Here is a 17507-nt window from a genome sequence, read left to right as displayed (position 1 = left end):
TTTGCACAATATTCTGTCTGTGGGATGCAATGAAGAATGTTTCTTGAAAGGCCTGGGGTCTAACCATGCTTCTTGGGAGTAAAATCTAGTATCACAAAAGGTGGCAAGGCTAATTAAAGTCCATGTCTCCCGTTTCTTTTTTTCCTATGATGAACACCCCTACCTCCTCCACAATATAATGGGAAATAGTTGGCACAGAAATGGAGAGCCTGCCATGTCTTAATGTTTTTATTGTGGGTTTTTTTTTTTCTCCTATTGCAGCAACTCCAATATAATCTAAAGTATAGCATGAGTCTGGGAAAGGCAGACTACAGACCCAGACATTCATGTTTTTTCAGCACCTGAAACGTGGAAATCTTAGTGGAAAGTGAAATCTCCAAAAATGTGCTTTCTTTTTCCAAAAAGCTTAAAAATACTTGTGCTTTTAACATTAGCATTAAATAGTGTCTTTAGCTCCAAACAATGCTGTTATCCCCACCCACCTCCTCAAGCAGCCACTGTTCAGTGCTGATATGGTAGCAAACACTCCTTGCAGATTGTGGTGGCCCAGCATAGCCGTATCACAGAATCACAGAATCACAGATTGGCCAGGGTTGGAAGGAACCTCAAGGATCATGAATCTCCAACCCCCCTGCCACAGGCAGGGCCACCAACTTCCCCATTTAATATTTAATACTAGACCAGGCTGCCCAGGGCCCCATCCAACCTGGCCTTGAACACCTCCAGGGACGGGGCATCCACAACTTCTCTGGACAGCCTGTTCCAGCACCTCACCACTATCTCTCTAAAGAACTTCCCCCTGACATCTGATCTAAATCTTTCCTCCTTCAACTTAAAACCATCTCCCTGTGCCCTGCTGTTGTCTACCCTTCCAAAAAGTTTACACTCCTCCTATTTATAGGTACCTTTAGGTACTGAAAGGCTGCAATGCGGTCACCCCGCAGCCTTCTTTTCTCCAGGCTGAACAAGCCCAGCTCCCTCGGACTGTCTCGTGGGGAAGGTGGTCCAGTCCCCTGATCATCTCTGTGGCTCTCCTTTGGACCCTCTCCAACAGCTCCCTATCTTTCTTGTACTGGGGGCTCCAGACCTGGACTCAGTACTCCAGATGGGGCTTCACAAGAGCAGAATAGAGGAGACAATCACCTCCCTGTCCCTGCTGGCCACCCCTCTTCTGATGGAGCCCAGGATACCATTTGCTTTCCAAGCTGCAAGAGCACACTGCTGGCTCATGTTAAGTTTTTCATCCATTAGGACCTCCAGGTCCTTCTCTGCAGGACTGCTCTTAAGGACCGCTCCTTCCAGTGTGCCTTGGATTCCTCCGGTCTAAGTGCAAAACCTTGCACTTTGCTGTGTTGAACCTCATCAGGTTCACCCGGGCCCACCTTTCTGTTTGGCATCCCTTCCTTCCACTGTGTCACTGCACCACTCAGCTTGGTGACGTCAGCAAACTTGCTGAGGGTGCACTCAATTCCATCATCAATGTCATTGATAAGATGTTAAAGAGCACCCAAGACAGACCCGTGGGGGATGCCGCTCATTACCAGCCTCCAATTTGGACATAGAAGCCATTAATCACCACCCTCTGCCTGTGGCCTTTCAACCAGTTTCTTATCCACTGGGTGGTCCACCAGTAGGGGAGCCCAGGGCCTTAGTGAGAAGAAACTCAACATCTAAGTGGCAGCTGGAATTTACTTAGAAATTCACTATGCTCATTTGTTCTATTGCCAAAGTTTTGCTTTAAACAACTCCAGGTCATGAGTGGTGGCACCAAAGAGTGAAAAAATCAAAGAGCAAGCAGATGTCTTCCAGGCCTTGTTCTCTCACACCACCACACCAGCGTGTCTCCTGTCACTGTCCCAGCACTCCTAGCATCCTCTTAGTATTCTTCCCCAGCCCTCCCTACTTGCCTCTTTGAGCTGAGGGCAAACAGAAAGGTCTTAAGCAAAGATTTAACTAAAAATTGAAGGTAAAGTACAAACCCTGTCACCTGGGCACTAGGCTGGGCTTTGGGGGCAGATTCAAAAATGAAAACTGCAAAGACATATTTAGCATTTCATTGCATGAGAAAGAGACGGCTTCAGCCACAAAGATTGCAGTCTAAACAGACAAGAAACAATCTATTGTTCCTGTAGCTCACCAGTGTCAGGCTATGCTCCCCACCCCCTCCTATTTTCAATCTGCCATGCTTTAACAGTTCATAGCTTCTGCCCAGCTGCAACTACTTCAAAAAGTGGGTGGTTCTGTGCAAGTTAGTGGCAAAAACACGATGAGATTATTCCAGAAGGGACATGCTCATAGAATACTCAGAGATGAAGAATGTTATTGGGCTCTAAGCTGCAGCACCCTTACAAACACATAATAATTTCTTTTTATTCAATTTGCTTTTCATGCTGATATTGCAAATACAAGTAATCAAATTACAAAACAACACAACAAAGGTTGTTGATGTGTTTCAATTTACATTTATTCATTAGGTTATGCTATATGGGTTACAGCTTCTGAGTTCATAGACTATTTGTTCTACCAGCTATTAAAACTGCTCGCTCATTGCTATTATAAGTTCTCTATAATCCTTGCCAAAATGTCTGGGATGAAGTTTTCCATGACAAGTCTCCAATTGTTTGTTTGTTTTTTAGTAGAAAAGTATAATTTATGGATATCTTTTTGATCCTGCAAGCTTTCAGTCCCCTTTTCTAGAAAGAACTTTGGCGTTCTTGAACTTAGCCAGTACTGGAACTTTGCACAAATAGTCATTGTGTTAAAGACACAACTTTCATTCTTCCGAGGGAATTCCTGTTATAAAGTTACTCAGATTTAAGCATTAGCACACACACAACTATTCTGGGTTAGATTTGGGTAACAGCGATATTGCCTACAAGTCTCAACACCTAGAGATACAAAATAATCTTCCTAAGGCTGTACACACCATTGCCTGTATCACAAGGTAAGAGGTCAGTGAGTTAGTATCAAAGTTAGCACCATCAAGTGCTGGAATACTCTTTGTTTCTTACAATAAGAACTTCCAAATTCCATCAAGATGATGAAAAAGCAATTCTTTATCCTCAGATAATGTTTTCCAATACCTTATCCATCCATACTCCAAGTCGGCATCTATTGCATCAAGTAGTGAATTACAAGTTATCACTTTCCAGACTTTCTTTATAAGAGAGGCTGGGGTTACCCAGGCACACATTGCAATTCATAATTGGGATTTTACATGTGATATAAAAAAAAAAAAAAAAAAAAAAAAAAGCAGTATGTTCCATGAGAGAGAAAAAATGTGTGATGTTCTTAAATACTTTCTGAACATGTCAAAATATAAGGGGCAATCACGAAACACAGGAAAGCCTATATTTCATAGAATAATCAGATAATCCAATACAGTTCAAATTTGTCAAAGGATATAAATACATCCTAAAATTTATCAGGGAAATGTTACATACAATATATAGAAAGTATATTTAGAGCACTCAAGAATCCTAGCAGAAAAAAAATGACATCATTAGCTTGACCAGGTGCACACAAACTTCCCAAAGGAAGCTAAACCAAAAACTCACAAGAGCAATCCTTCCTTCCTCTAATATTGCATTTCCTGTCTGCATGCCTGCTTACTCTGCTAACAAATAAGATTTCCTTTAAATGTTTTATTCTACTTTCCTAACTACTTTTCTGCTACACCTTGTGCCTACTATTAAATACACTCCTGTACATAAAATATATTGCAGATCTTAAGCTTTGAACACCAGCTCTTCCATCTAGCTTGACTTAACTGTAGAAATGCCTGTTCATTGCAGGGGAGTTGGACTAGATGAACTTTAAGGGTCCCTTCCAAATTAAATGGTTCTTTGACTATGGTCAACAGAATCTTCTTCAAGGATATTGCAGTTAAGATCCCTATCACTTTTTCTTCCTAAACATCAGAATGTCTATAGAGAAATGAAGTCATAAGAGTGGTGAAATGGCAAAGAAACAAATAACTAAGTAATTAACTCAGTAAGTAAATAAATGCCAAACCAAACAAACAACAGCAACAGGAAAACACTAGGAAAACCTTGAAAGAGCATGGAAAAAAAATTGTTTTAATTAGATTTTCATGCTCTGCTAACTCCTAAGGTTTGCTCTTTTCATTAAGTTCTACATCACCCATACAGTACTAACAGACTGGTCTTAGGCATAGTAGAAAAGAAGGAACAAGAGCTATACTTTTGATACTATACTTAGATCAGAGAGGAAGTAGGCAGCTAAAGGCTTGGAAAAGTATTGAATATCCAATTTTAAAAACAGGACTTGAAAAGGAAGATCTGCATGGATCCACTTCCATCTATAAAGAGAAAAAAAAACTGACTGACAGATGAAAAAGATATATTAAAATTGTGACAATTAACTGAAAGGAAGTAGCACAAAACCCAAAAGAAACATAGGAAACGTGATCAGCCACACAGAATTAGAGCAGTAAAACTGACATACATCCTGCTTCATACAAACAGATGTAGCTGCGGAAAATTTCATCAGTACAAGCTGTCCAGTTGTGCATCCACACGCACACCATGGAGCTCTGCTGGATGGAGAACATCCCGTTGACAACAAACTGCTGGGTGCCATCCAAAGACAACACTCCCATGCCAGTTTGGAAACAAAGCAGGCCTGATCCTGCATCAGCCCTTAGCTAAAACTAAACTCATATCCCTCATTGTTAACATAGGAGCTTGCACATTTGAGTCTGAAAGTTGGATAATTGCAGGCTTTACTCTCTAAGCACTTTCTGAGTTTAATTACATGGCAAATAATGGTACTGATTCCCACAGATGCTCTGAATTGAGTTTAACTATGTCATAATAACACTTTTATGATACATGATCACCTATCTGAGAGAAGCTGAGAATGGCTTGTTGCTGCTATTCCAACTCCACAGTCGAAGTGAACTAACAATAGGGATTACCTCCCGCTGACTGCCCCACTGAAGTTACCCAGGGCTCTGGAAGTGAGACAGATAGGAAAAAACATCACCATTTGAGAGAAACAAGTTCAATAGCCATTGATTTCCAAGAGGCTTAACCCAGCTTTTTAATAATCGGTAGCAACACACATTACCAAAGTTGAAAACAGGAATTCCATATTCAAAGCCTTTTAAACAGTATTTCCCATGACTTTCCAGCACTAGAAAGTCATACATGCACCACTTTTTAGACACAGTTTTTGATAGATAGCACAGGAGCAACTGCTGCTTCCTTGATCTGCTGGAGATCCCCATGTCTACGTCTAGAACTTCTCCACCAAGAAGATGACAGGGATGCACCTTTGTGCATAGGTAGACTTATCAGTGCCCACCTAAAAGCAGAAGCTGAAGGGACATCTATATATAATACTATTTGCTTGGAGGAACAGCATCACTGATAGGACAGAGTGTGCTCCTCTGCACTTCTGTGAGATTTCTAATTCAGTAGCAAATAAAGTCTGTCAGCTAGAAGTCTCACTTGGTCTCAAGAATCAACTGAGGGACACTGTTTAGTGGGAAGTATTGGTGATAGGTGGACGGTAGGACTGGATGACCTCAGAGGTCTTTTCCAACCTTGGTGATTGTATGATTCCATGATTTCATCATTATTCATATCAAGCAGCTGCTGCACCTGCCATCATCTCCCGTTTCCTGCAGTTTTCCTTTCCAGTGGTCAAATCAGACCAACAAGAGAAAGTCACTGCTGCTAAATACTGCTGGGATTTAACTAATATAGGCCACTACTTTCCCAGGCTGTATTTCCCCTGACAGCAAAAGGGCTTTTGCTGCCTTACACTTCCAGCTACATACGTGATGTAAATGCTGTTGAACTATTATAATTAGTTTGCATTATTTTTGAGAATTTTACTGTTCCCAGTCATCTTCTTTCCAAAGAACTTCAAGCCAGTTTCACCCATCTGTATATCTTCTTTCACTCTGTCCATTTTGAGGCAATAAAAGCAGGAAATATCTCATTATGTTTACCCTCCACATTTAGTGCAACACAGCTCTAATAAGGTTAAGTGAAAGAACAGTGTTTTCTTTGGGAATTTCAAAATTTGTCAAAATCCCTTAAGCTGGCCATGAGAAGATGCATGTTGCGCTTCAATCAAACAAATTTATTACTTTGGTTTAACAATTTGAGTCAAATAATTTTTCTCATGCCAGTTCACTGTTAATCCCACATAAACTGCAAGAATAAATTACTCATTTGGTTTAGGAATATTTTTAATGACCAGGCTCCCATGCCAAACTGCTTCCCAAGGCACATGCACTGTGATATTCCTATGTAGCTGTCACAGTGTCAAAAGGAAAACTCAAAACATAGAATAATATTCCCCCTGGGAGCAAAGAAAACTGGGGAATCCTGCTGTTCTCACTGATCATTCTTCTGATCTACTCAAATAATCTGTCATGGCTTTACCCTCCCTTTCTATTTCAGCAAGAAAAAAAAACATCACTGTGCAGGGGAGAAACAGCACAACTTAAGGAGGCTTTAGCTGGCAAAGGTGCTGGTTCCCAAGCAGCAGCATGCACATGTGGCAGTGCTCCCTCAGCAGGGACATCTACATCATTTCTTGTGCTGTTGCCAAATTCTGTGGGCACCTAGAAGCCTGACATCTCTATCCTGCTGTCACTTCAGGTGAAGTGACCAATGAATGAATGGCACCAGTATATAAATCTGTTTTCTGAAGAGAAATAAATGAAAAATCCCAGCTTAGCAAAACCCAGATCCCCCTCCACTAGCTTGGTTTTAGGCCAGCTATTCCAGAGTATGCCCAATCTCAAGGAATTATTTCATCTCTCAGTTCACTAAAAATCGATGTTTAGGTACAAAGTTTTCAAGTTGAAGCCCAAGCCATCCCTTGTCTGCCTAACAGCAGCTCAAGGAACTCACATTCAGAAGTTGCAGCCTGCAGTTCCTCAAACTGTTATGCCACTGCATCTGTTCCATTTATGCTGAAAAATATCAGGTTCAGAAACCATACACCTCCTAAGAAGTCTCTCACCACTACAATAAAGACTGTTTTCACTGTACAAGTGATTTCCAGATACCTCTGTATGTCCAATGACACACCAGTTCCTCCTGAATCTACTGATGAATTATTCTTCTTGAAGGCCCCAGTGCTTATTAGTACTCAAGAGATCACACTAACACTTTGGAAGATTTTATTTTTTGCTGCATCTACTCCTGTTTCATCCACAGTCATTAAGCTCTTGCTATACATGGGACAAAGTACAGCATTAGCTGCTCTGTTGACTTCAGTACTCGTGGTAAGAACACAGTCACTCTATGTCAAACTGTTAGACTTTGGTTAAGAAAACACAAGATTTTTAAAAACACACTCCCAGAGCCAAGTTCAAACTGCACAAACTTTGCTGCTGGCCAAAGCTTTGCTGTAAATTATGCCTGTAACAGCCAAGACTAAAAACAGCAAGGCAAGCTTACACGTGTGTAAGTATTTCATAGCTCTTGTTTAAAGGCTATTTCCATTGCTTGCACCGAACAGTGTGCTTATCAGCAGCTGTATATTTTTGACATACTTGAGTCCAAAAAAAAACCAAAACCGTGGACAAAAAGTCAGACGAAGTCAAAGCGGTGTGAAACCTAGCACAGTATCTGGATAGAAAGCTTCAGGTTGTCACTGATCTCTTCCATGCCTCCACCATTGCACCTTCAAGGTTCAAAACACAGGTCTCATTTAAATAGCCAAGTTAGGAAAAAAGAATAAAATAACACAGCTGATAAATGTCTCTATCTGGAGCCTAAAACGAATCCCCAGCGAGTCTGGGGATGGGGTGAAAAACTGGGCATGAGAGGTTTCATAAAACACCGGGTAAGACAACGGTAAGGCAAATTTGCAAGTGTTTCATAGGGAAACCATAAACCATAACTGAATAGAAAGCACTAACCAAAACATCCTCTCTGCAGAGTGAACTCTCTTCTTTCACCAGATCCAGTAGACAGACTGCCTCCACTACAAGCATTACACTGAAGTGCCCTGATCCTGAGCACTGCCTGAAAGGGCTTACAATTAACTGCACCAGCAGAACATATTAAAATGGTAACCCCACTGAAACCACTGTCAAGGAAAGTCTGGATGTCAATCAAGTCTATCATCTACTGGAAATACAACGTGGAGCTGCGACGGCACAGAGACAAGAGCAACAAGCACCAGTAGTCAACTTCCGTAATAAAGTATGTGCTTTCGTTTCACAGCTGTTTACCAGCACAGCCCGCTGCTGCCACGGGAGCCTCAACCGTGACAGCAGCATCCAGCAGCTGCCCCCGCCGCTGCTAGGACTGGGGCACGGCTGGTCTGCCAGCCTGCAGCCCCTGCCACACCTCCACCCACTTCGCCAGCAGCTAGAAAAACCCTGCTTGCAAGAAGGGGGTAGAAAAAGAGGAAAAAGAAAGAAAAAGAGGGGAAAAAAAAAAAAGAGAGAGAGAGAGAGAGAAAGAGAGAAAAAAGAAAGAAGAAGAGAAAAAAAAAATAATAACACCAAGAAAAAAAGAAAGAAGAAAGAAAAAGAGAAAAAGAGGGGATGATGCAATGCTAGACCCCCGAATGGGCTTAGCTGCAAGGCTCATGAGGTTAAGTGGATGGCTGGATGGATGGTTAACTAGGATGGATGGATAGATAGACCAACGGGCAGAAAGATAGACAGACATACATAGATAGATAGATAGATAGACAGGCAGGCAGGCAGGCAGGCAGACATAGATAGATAGACAGATAGGCGGACCCGCCCCTACCTGCTCCCAAGAGCCGCTCTCCGCGCGCTGCCACCGCCGCGCTCCAACCGCCACCCGCCTGCGCCCGCGGGGTGGATTTATAGCCCTCGCCCCGCCCGCCGGGAGGCGCTGCCCTCCGCCGCTGCTGTCCGTGCCTTCCCGGCGGCCGCACGGGGCGGGCCGCCACCCGTTTCGGGGCTCCGCCCGCCCGTCTCGGCGTCCTAGTGCCTCTCCGCCGCCTTGGATGTCAACACCCCGGCTGCCAGATCTGTACCGGTTCCTACATCTCGAGTGGAAACACTGCCCCTGCACCGTTAACCGGGGTCCCTCTCATCCATCGGGTAGTGCAGCCTAGCTGGGAGGAGGCTGACTTCTACATCTCTCTCCCGGGGAAGATTTGGGTGCAGTGAATGGCTGAGACCTGCCCTGCTTCACAAAGTGTTCACGGTGCCGGGAAAGAGTTTCACACAATTCAATGAGGAGAGGCGAGTTTGCACAAGAGTAGCATTCCTGAGAAAGGCTGAGCAAAGGACTGCAACGGGGGAGGGGGATTCTGGTACAGGGGGCCAAAATCATGTCTATGTGTGCATTACTATATAAAGATAAACCTGCATACCAAGTTCTGAATTATGAAACTTGCACATTGACATGGCCACTAGGACTAAATGCTGCTTTCAGTAGAAACAAAATAACGCCGTCATACATTTCTAATGAAGTTCAGAGGGTGCAGCGGGTGCAACAAGTGCTGTGCGAGTTTCCCAGAGAACGGCTCTTTGGCAAGAAGCGCAGCTAATCGCTTATTCCAAAAAGAGGCCCTAGCCTGCTGAGTAAAGAGTATCGCTATATACACAGCTCTGCTGTGTAACCACCCGCAAAGGGGCAGGTTAAACTGTGACAGCCTGCTCTGCTTGTCCGACTTTCTGTAAAGCACACTTAACTCCATATGTGTGATTTCACGTAACAGCCACTCTTCTATGACAGACTGCTGTGACCCAGACTATTGAAATCCACAGTGTGTTTTGATACTCTGTCATGCAGCAACTTGAAGGGGAAATCAGAAATTCCTGATACTCTGAAACTCTGGTAAACTTTCAGCCTCTGTTTTCTCAGCTATACAATATGCTTACTAAGTTCTGCCTATAAAAGGTTGCTGCTGTTCAGATGCATATTAGCTTCTCTCCTCCTAACCCTGCTTCTGCACCTGAGTCAAAAGTGCTGACTTTGGAAAAAGAAAACTGGAAATCTGGTTCTTTTTTTTTTTCACTGTGAAATAGCGAGAGACCATGCTGTGCAGCAGTAACTATGAAATATTAAGTGTTTACTAAATCTAAGTTCTCATCAGGTTTTCTTACCTTTGATTAGTTAATGTCTACAAGGGTGAATAGTGTTTCTAAAACAACAAAAGGAAAGCATTTGTCATTCTGAGACACAGACAGAGCTGCTCTGTGCATGCTCTGTTTTTTTCATCACAAAAGGTCAAACAGTTTTCACTCTCCTTTTACACTGTGAGGCCAAGAAGCCAATGAAACCATGAAAAATCATTTACAACTGAGCCGATTTCAAAGTCAGATCTTCAAAATGAAGTCATCTAATAGCTTGGCTCACTGTTGTGGAAGATCTATCAAGATCAGTGGCTCCTAAAGTTATGGAACAAGCGCTAGAACAAAAAGATGGGCTTGACTAATTTTCCAAGAGATTAATCCTTTCTTCATCTGATCATAAAACAAAATCGCTCGGAAGCATTCAGTCCTTCATAGGAGTCTGTGTAGTTTGGCCCACCCTTAAGCAGTTTTTCATTCTGCTGTCCTTGGCTGCTTTCTGGGGAAGGGGCTGAAAGCTCAAAAGTTTCAACCGGTATGAACCATTTCATATTCAGCGAACGCAGACTTCTGCAGTAAAAACAAGAACTGAGATTGGAACGAACTGGAGAGCTGGAATGAAGTGTTTTCTTTTGCTTTGACTTCTGCAGTTTGTTATTTAGATCACATGTAGTGCTGGACTCTCAAAAATGCTGGAGACAGAGAGGTAGCAGCCTCCAGGAGTCAGTAGCTGGGAACATGTGTATCCAGATTGAGACCCCTCACCAGCTCAAGCACAGTTCCTACCTATTCTGCTTGTTTATAATAAGAGAATAGCTGAGAATAGGCTGAGAATAACATAGTGATTCACAGGGCCTTTTGAGGGTGGTTGGTGGATTGCAAAAGAAAATGCTGTTGTTCCAAAACCAAGTTAGGAAGTATTTTACTATGTGAAGATGTAATTGCTGAAGTTTGTACTTGGAGAGCCAAATCCTGCCATGTGCCAGAAAGGAACGCAGCTGAAAGCTTGGGGAACTTCATTCCTGTGTCTTCAGGCAGTCCACTTAGAAAACAGGGAAAACAGGAATTTCAAGGCTTAATTTGCTAGGGTGGCACTGCTGACAAAGCAGCAGGCAGTGCCTCAGTGAGCTTTCAGTCTGTGCCGGGCTGCACGACTGCGCACGCTGCCTTCCCATAGTGGCTGAGCATCTCATACACCATTCGCAGTACGTGCAGGGACTTGTGGACTGGAGGAACCACTGTGCTAGGGAGACAGGCCAGCTGCCAACCGCAGGGGCCCAGTGAAAAGCTAATGAGCGCTTCTACTTTAAATATTATTTTATTTAATAAACCAGCTTTATGCAGTTGGCATGCACTTAGCTTTTTCAAATCAGCATTTCTGCGGGAAAGGCTGCCCAGCCACTGATTTCCGTTCCTTTACCATCTAACAGGCTGTTCAGAATTGCCTGAAAGCATCACTGCTCTCCAGTTCTGTCTTTGACTTCCAGTTGAGATGACAACATCAGTCTCCCATGATTTTTAAAAGTAAATAGGCATTGATTTAGTGTTTCACTTTGTTCTAGTAAGCTGAGGTTTTGCACACCCAATGAGATACGCACAAAGAAGGGAAACGGCATACTTCCATACTTCAAGATTCATGTTTACTACATAATCATATGTGCTGAGCAGAAACCTACTTAAATTTTCCAATACCTGGAAGTAACAATCTGTCAGAATTTAAAAAACTCTTTAAAACCATTAACTAATCAATGCTTACAAGGCTCCAGGGAAAAGAAGATGGTGCAAATGAAGAACCACTAGATTAGGGACCTGATCCAGTACCCACCGAAGGGCAGCAGTTTCATCTGTCTCAATACTATAGAAAGATATTTTAATTATTTTACTGTTCTCCTTTCCTTGCTATGAAAGCATTAACAGAGGAAATTATTGTGGTTGTGCTGCAGCAGTAAAGAAGGAAAAAGAGTTGAATGAACTTGGAGCACAGCATTATTTTTTAAAAAAAGAAGTCCCTTTCTTTAGCAAGCTTTCTGCACTCTATTTACATTTAAGCAGTGGTAATATTATTAGTCACTGCTAGAGTAACTGGGTGTTCCCTTGTTCTCACTAACAATACAGCTACATGTTTTATGAAAAATATACTTGATGTTTGCTGGTTCATGTAAAAAGAATTCCCTGTGTGACCCATCAAATATCACACCCTCTCCACTGGGAATTTTATTCTACTGGAGCTTTTGTTGTCTTTGGATCCCTTGATGATGCTGACATGGAGCCATACGGATCAGTTCTCCTCCAAAAATTATCCAATGCAGCTTTGAACTAGGGCACTGACCTCAATAAAAATTATAAATAAAATAACACAATGGACTACAAATTCACATGCCCTTGTCACAGATTTCCCTGATATCATTTATATCCCTACATAAGTACTTATTTCCAGTTTGGAAACTGTTTTTGGCAGGTTTATCTTTTTCAGTAAGAGCATAGATCTGAGATGACTCATTGGGCTTGCAATATGAACTTCCTTCCATTTGCAAAGGAAGTAACACATTTTTTTTCGTATATTTGCTTAGAAAATGAGGGCATTATTTTCCTAGGTATTTGATGAATGGAGTGGCTGATTTTTATTTTGTTTTGTTTTGTTTGCAAAGGTACGTCCCTTCAGGAGGTTTCTGCTGAAGCATTCAGGACATTTTGGTTGGAACGAGATGATCTTTCAGATACCTTCCAATCCAAGCCATTCTATGATTCTATGATTTTTTCCAAAAGGAACACTTTTTTGCAGGAAGTTCAGTGAACTGGCATGACATCTATGAGCAAAACTCACAGCAGGACTCAACTGCTGAGTGATGGTCCCAGCCCAGAATCAGCACTCATGCTTTCAGTTCAATGCATGGGAACTACTAAAGTGCCTAAGAACTGGGTTTCAGAAAAGTCAACATGCTGAATGGCAAATATTAAACCTACCCAAGAGAAAGTGCCAAGAGAGGCATTTAAAATAAGTTTTATGTTTCTTTCCACATAAGGTTTTTGGCTCTGAGTCATCTCCAAGGAAAAATACCTATGATCCATCAGTCTTTGCTTTGTCTATTACTGCCTCATAGCCAATAACCCATGGATAATGCAGGCCAGATACCATATACATGCAGTTCAGTTGCAGCACAGCCCTCCTGCTTACCAGGAAAAAATCTCAACCACAGCCTACTCAGTGGTTATATACCCACTGCACAACATTTTGCTTGCAATTTCTCTTGTTGATGCTAATGCATCTTGGAAAAAAAAAATTGTCAAATCAGACAAAACCAGAAGAATTTAGTTCTGTGGCTCACACATGTCATTTGAAAGGCTGGGAGATTGCTCCATTCCCTGCTACAGTAGGAAAATAGGGCTCAGGTTGTAATATCTAGATTAAAGAAAGGATCCATGAAGACAGCTTTTTCAGTGTGTCTCTTGGGCAAAGATGGAGTCAACAGAGACTCTGAAACTTGCACACAGTTAGACAAAAAGGAAGAAATTCCAAATGGGATTTTGGTTAGGGTCTAGAACAGCTTCTCTTCCTAGTATGGCAGTGGTTTTGCGCGTATCAAGTGGTAAAGGTCTGGATTTGGTGGCAGCTCAGAAGAGTTATCTTGTCCTGCTTTCAGCTGTGACAGAATTACTTTCTTTGTAGTGCCTGGTATGATGCTATGTCTTGGCCTTTGGAGAACAACACTATTGATAATACAGTGATGTTTTGGTTGTTGCTGAGCAATGCTGCACAGAGGCATGGATGTTTCTTTTCCTCAGCTTGTACTGCCCAGCCAGTGAGGGGGATGGGGTTCTGTCCCCAGCCAGGGAGCTGGGAGGGGACAGAACTAGGACAGCTGACCCAAAATGGCCAGAGGGATATTCCATACTATATTTCCATATAAAAAAAAAAAAAAAAAAGACATAAAACTGAGGGGAGTTGACTGGTGTTGTAGCTGCTGGTCTCAGACCATTTGAACATTGATTGGTGGGTGGTGAGCAGTTGCTTTGTGCATCACTTGGCTTGTAAATATATGCATTTATCATTACTATTATTTCTGTCTTTCTGTTCTGTATTACAGAATAGCTTTTACCTCAACTCATGAGTTCTACTTCTTTTCTTTCTTTTCCAATTCTCTCCCGCATCCCACTGGGTAGTAGGGAAGTGAGTGAATGGCTGCATGGTGCTGACCTGCCTTCCAGGTACCACAACATGTCTTTGTTTGCTTGCATGTTGACCACAGCTGGAGTGTAATACACTGCTGCTAACTATCTTGCCTGATTTAATCTCGTGTTTTCTACTCAGGCAGGTTCTTTGTTTTTATCTTCTTTATCACCTGCTTGTCACAGAAGCAGAAAAGTGCCATTCACCATGGCCTGTCTGCATGCTGATGGCCTCTGTGGAAAGTGCATAGTGGCCAGCTGCTCAGTGGCCCTCTTGTTTTCCCAAAGCTAAACACAAAGCTGTACGGAGCTTCTGAGAGATCAGAGAATAGGTTTTATGGCACCTGATAGTGCCTTTTATGAGGCTGTTTAGGCCTGTTGAGGCAATATTGCAATCTTCAGGCCTGTCCACCTGCTAAACACACACGTACACACCTGTATATACAATGACAGAGCTGATTTGTTTCGAGATCTAGGCTAAACATACAGATGAATGCAGTACATTCCCTTTTAGGCGTAGCTGTACTGAATGGGTATGAGATATTATTCTTGTCTTATTCGCGCTGATTCTTTTCATGCCAACGATAAGCAGGCAAGGAGTACAGAGACCTATTTGAACTAAAAGCAGTGCTGTAACCCTACACAGTGGTCAGAGGAGGAATGCAACACTGCACCTTTATAAATGAGTGGGAATGTTTTGCAGATCTCAAAGGTGGATGATCTTCTCTATCCCATATCCAGTGGTACTTTGCATTATTCAGAAGGGTTTACTTTGACTGAAGAAATCATATTACAAAGTACTCCTTTTGGCATGGGCAAATACTATTTTCTATTCCTGTCTGAGAGTAGTGTATTTACTTCTCTTCAAAAAATGACCTGCAAGAAGACAGGCTGCGTAAGTCACTAACTTACTTTCTGAAACATTGTGTACATAGAGTATTTAACAGTGCCCAACTGATACCCACAGTTACACATCTAAGACTTATTACAGCTGTAATCTGCTAAGCTGATGTCTTGGGGTGCCAAGACCCTCCATCTAAAGATATGCTTTTAAGTTGTAAATGTCTTTTCAAGAAAGTTGCTTTCACAGAGTAGGAAATAGGTATTATATTTACTTGAGCATTAGGAGGAAAACACTATGCACATCTATCCCATTGGTACAGCACTAAGAACATTAAAACTGAACTCGTTTGAGGGCTGGATGATCAACATGGGTCAAGTCTGGAGTTTTCCCCTTATTTATGTAATACAGACTTTGCAGTGGCTTGTTATTGAATAGAGACATGACCAGGAAGATACAGGGTTTGAGTGTGTGCTCTGGTAAGACAGACCATTCAGACCCGTTATCACAGGACCTGGAAGTCAGCAGAAAACTTCCTAATTCTAAACACTTCGGTGCTGGTCAAATCGATTTACATGTCAGTCAGAAAGCTTAGTCATTTTCTGTATTGACCCAGACAAAAGATGCCAATCGCAAGGTGATGTCATTGTTTGTGACCTTTATTTGGCTAAAAAAAAATTGCTCCATAACTGAAATACTAGTGCTCCTCACTCTCCTTTTACCCCTCATCTTTCATGATTATGATTTGAAGGAAGTTTCTATCTATCAATTTGGAAGATCATTTCTTCCCCCTCACCTCACCTCCCACTCGGTCTTGCTGAAGTGTTGCTTTATGCAAAAATACAGAAACACAAAAACGTGTGTACCAGAATACTTCCTTTTTTTTCCACAGCATATCTGAATATCCAACTCAAATGTAGACGAACTTTTGAGCCCAATGGCTGAAGATGGCTTGAAATCAAGCAAAACAGGCTGGCCACTGCCCATCAGTGTAAGGTGCAACTAAGTAAGTATAAGTCAGAATTCTTTCCCAGCTAGGTCTGATAAGAAAGATCTGTCTAATTTTTATAAGGCAGTAATGACATGCCTGCTGCTTGAGTATACACTTAAAAATATACACCTTTTGGTCTGAGAGCAGAATTACATAGCAAAAATGAAGACGAGCAATTAACTAAAAGAAAGTCTCGCTCTGCAAGACAGTCTGCTAAATGGCATAATTTGCTATCAGTTAGATGACTACTTATGAAAATTTTGGTTATAAAACTGTTGTTATAACTTGAACCCATAGCCAAGGAACACATAAAACACAAGTGCCTATGTAACAAATAACTCAGGTTTCCTTCCTGTCCCATATTCAGAGAAATGGAGGTTGATTCACTTTTCACAGCAGAGGGACTTTGTTGTAAAAAAGAAGGTGCTGCAGAGGGTATAGGACAATTATTGCAAGTATAGATTGTAATCTAGTCTCAGGGTCTCTTTAGGAAGAATTTGTCAAAGAGCAGGTGTGCAATACTAAGAGGAAATAATGGAGTAGGGACAAGAGAAGGGAGCAATAGAAAAGCTGATTGCAGTTCTTGCAATAAAACTGAACACGCTTTGTTTTTGTCAGCCATTTCAAGACAGTTGCTCAGAATCAAAAGCCAGCTCTAAATCATCAGTTCATTTATTTAATAACTTTAAAGGCTGTTCCCTATTAAACAGGACATGGTAAATCTGTTTGAGATTAACAAATTGAATGAGTCAGAAAAAATTCCCAGTTCGGTGTTAAGTTTGTCTTTTATGAGCTAAATTTCAAACAGATGCTAGGTCCATACCACAGAATGAAAACCAACCAAAATCCAATCTCTGTCCCTGGCACTAAGTGGCCCAAACTAGCTGGTTTCGTGTCGTAAGACCAGACCTATGCAGCAGATTGACCATATAAATGTTGCGTGGTACTCGGCCCTGCCTTTCTTCTGTGCTACAAGTGATATCGCCATACTTCTAACACATTATCATTATTTTTTATCTGTTCTTCAGTTCAAAGGGTCTGAAATAATCTGAGGGAAGTGTTGCAATCCACAGAAGTGATGCTTTTATGGCACAGAGCTGAAGGGATATGCTGCACGCCCCAGGGTATGAATGAGACAATACAAGCATGCTGGAAGTTGCAAAGCCCAATGGGATAGCCTTGGGATCTGTGGAGGCTGGAGTCAGTCTTCTCAATGCTGCTGGTGGACAGCCATGCAGCAAACAGCAATTAAATGGTGTAGGCAGATGAAGGACAGGGATTTGAGCTCATACTCTGTCCCATGTTAGCTTAGACATATCTAGATGAACTGCACAGGTTTTATTGTCTCATTAATCCAAATTCCAATTGGGTACATGGAACAGTGGCTGACACTGGACAAAAAAAGTCAGCTTAACCAAGCATTTTTTTAAAAATGTGCAAAAATATAACGAAACCAC

At 41.9% G+C, this 17507-nt stretch overlaps 1 protein-coding gene across 2 annotated transcripts in view; it reads right to left on the bottom strand.

Moving 5' to 3' along the window:
- Window positions 1–17507, bottom strand: part of NDRG1 (N-myc downstream regulated 1) — a 342384-nt gene that overhangs the window by 31096 nt on the left and 293781 nt on the right. The window contains exon 1 of one of the 2 annotated variants that reach the window (XM_048939707.1): window positions 8754–8874. The exons of the other annotated variant lie outside the window; for it this stretch is intronic. The gene's annotated coding sequence lies outside the window, so the exon portion shown is untranslated. Of the gene's footprint in view, window positions 1–8753; window positions 8875–17507 lie in introns of those variants that run through there. 2 annotated transcript variants of the gene reach the window in all.

This window comes from Lagopus muta, chromosome 3, assembly GCF_023343835.1.
Source record: "Lagopus muta isolate bLagMut1 chromosome 3, bLagMut1 primary, whole genome shotgun sequence".
Lineage (NCBI taxonomy): Eukaryota > Metazoa > Chordata > Aves > Galliformes > Phasianidae > Lagopus > Lagopus muta.
The sequence above is the reverse complement of the archived record's forward strand: the minus strand, read 5'-3'. Positions and strand labels throughout refer to the sequence as shown.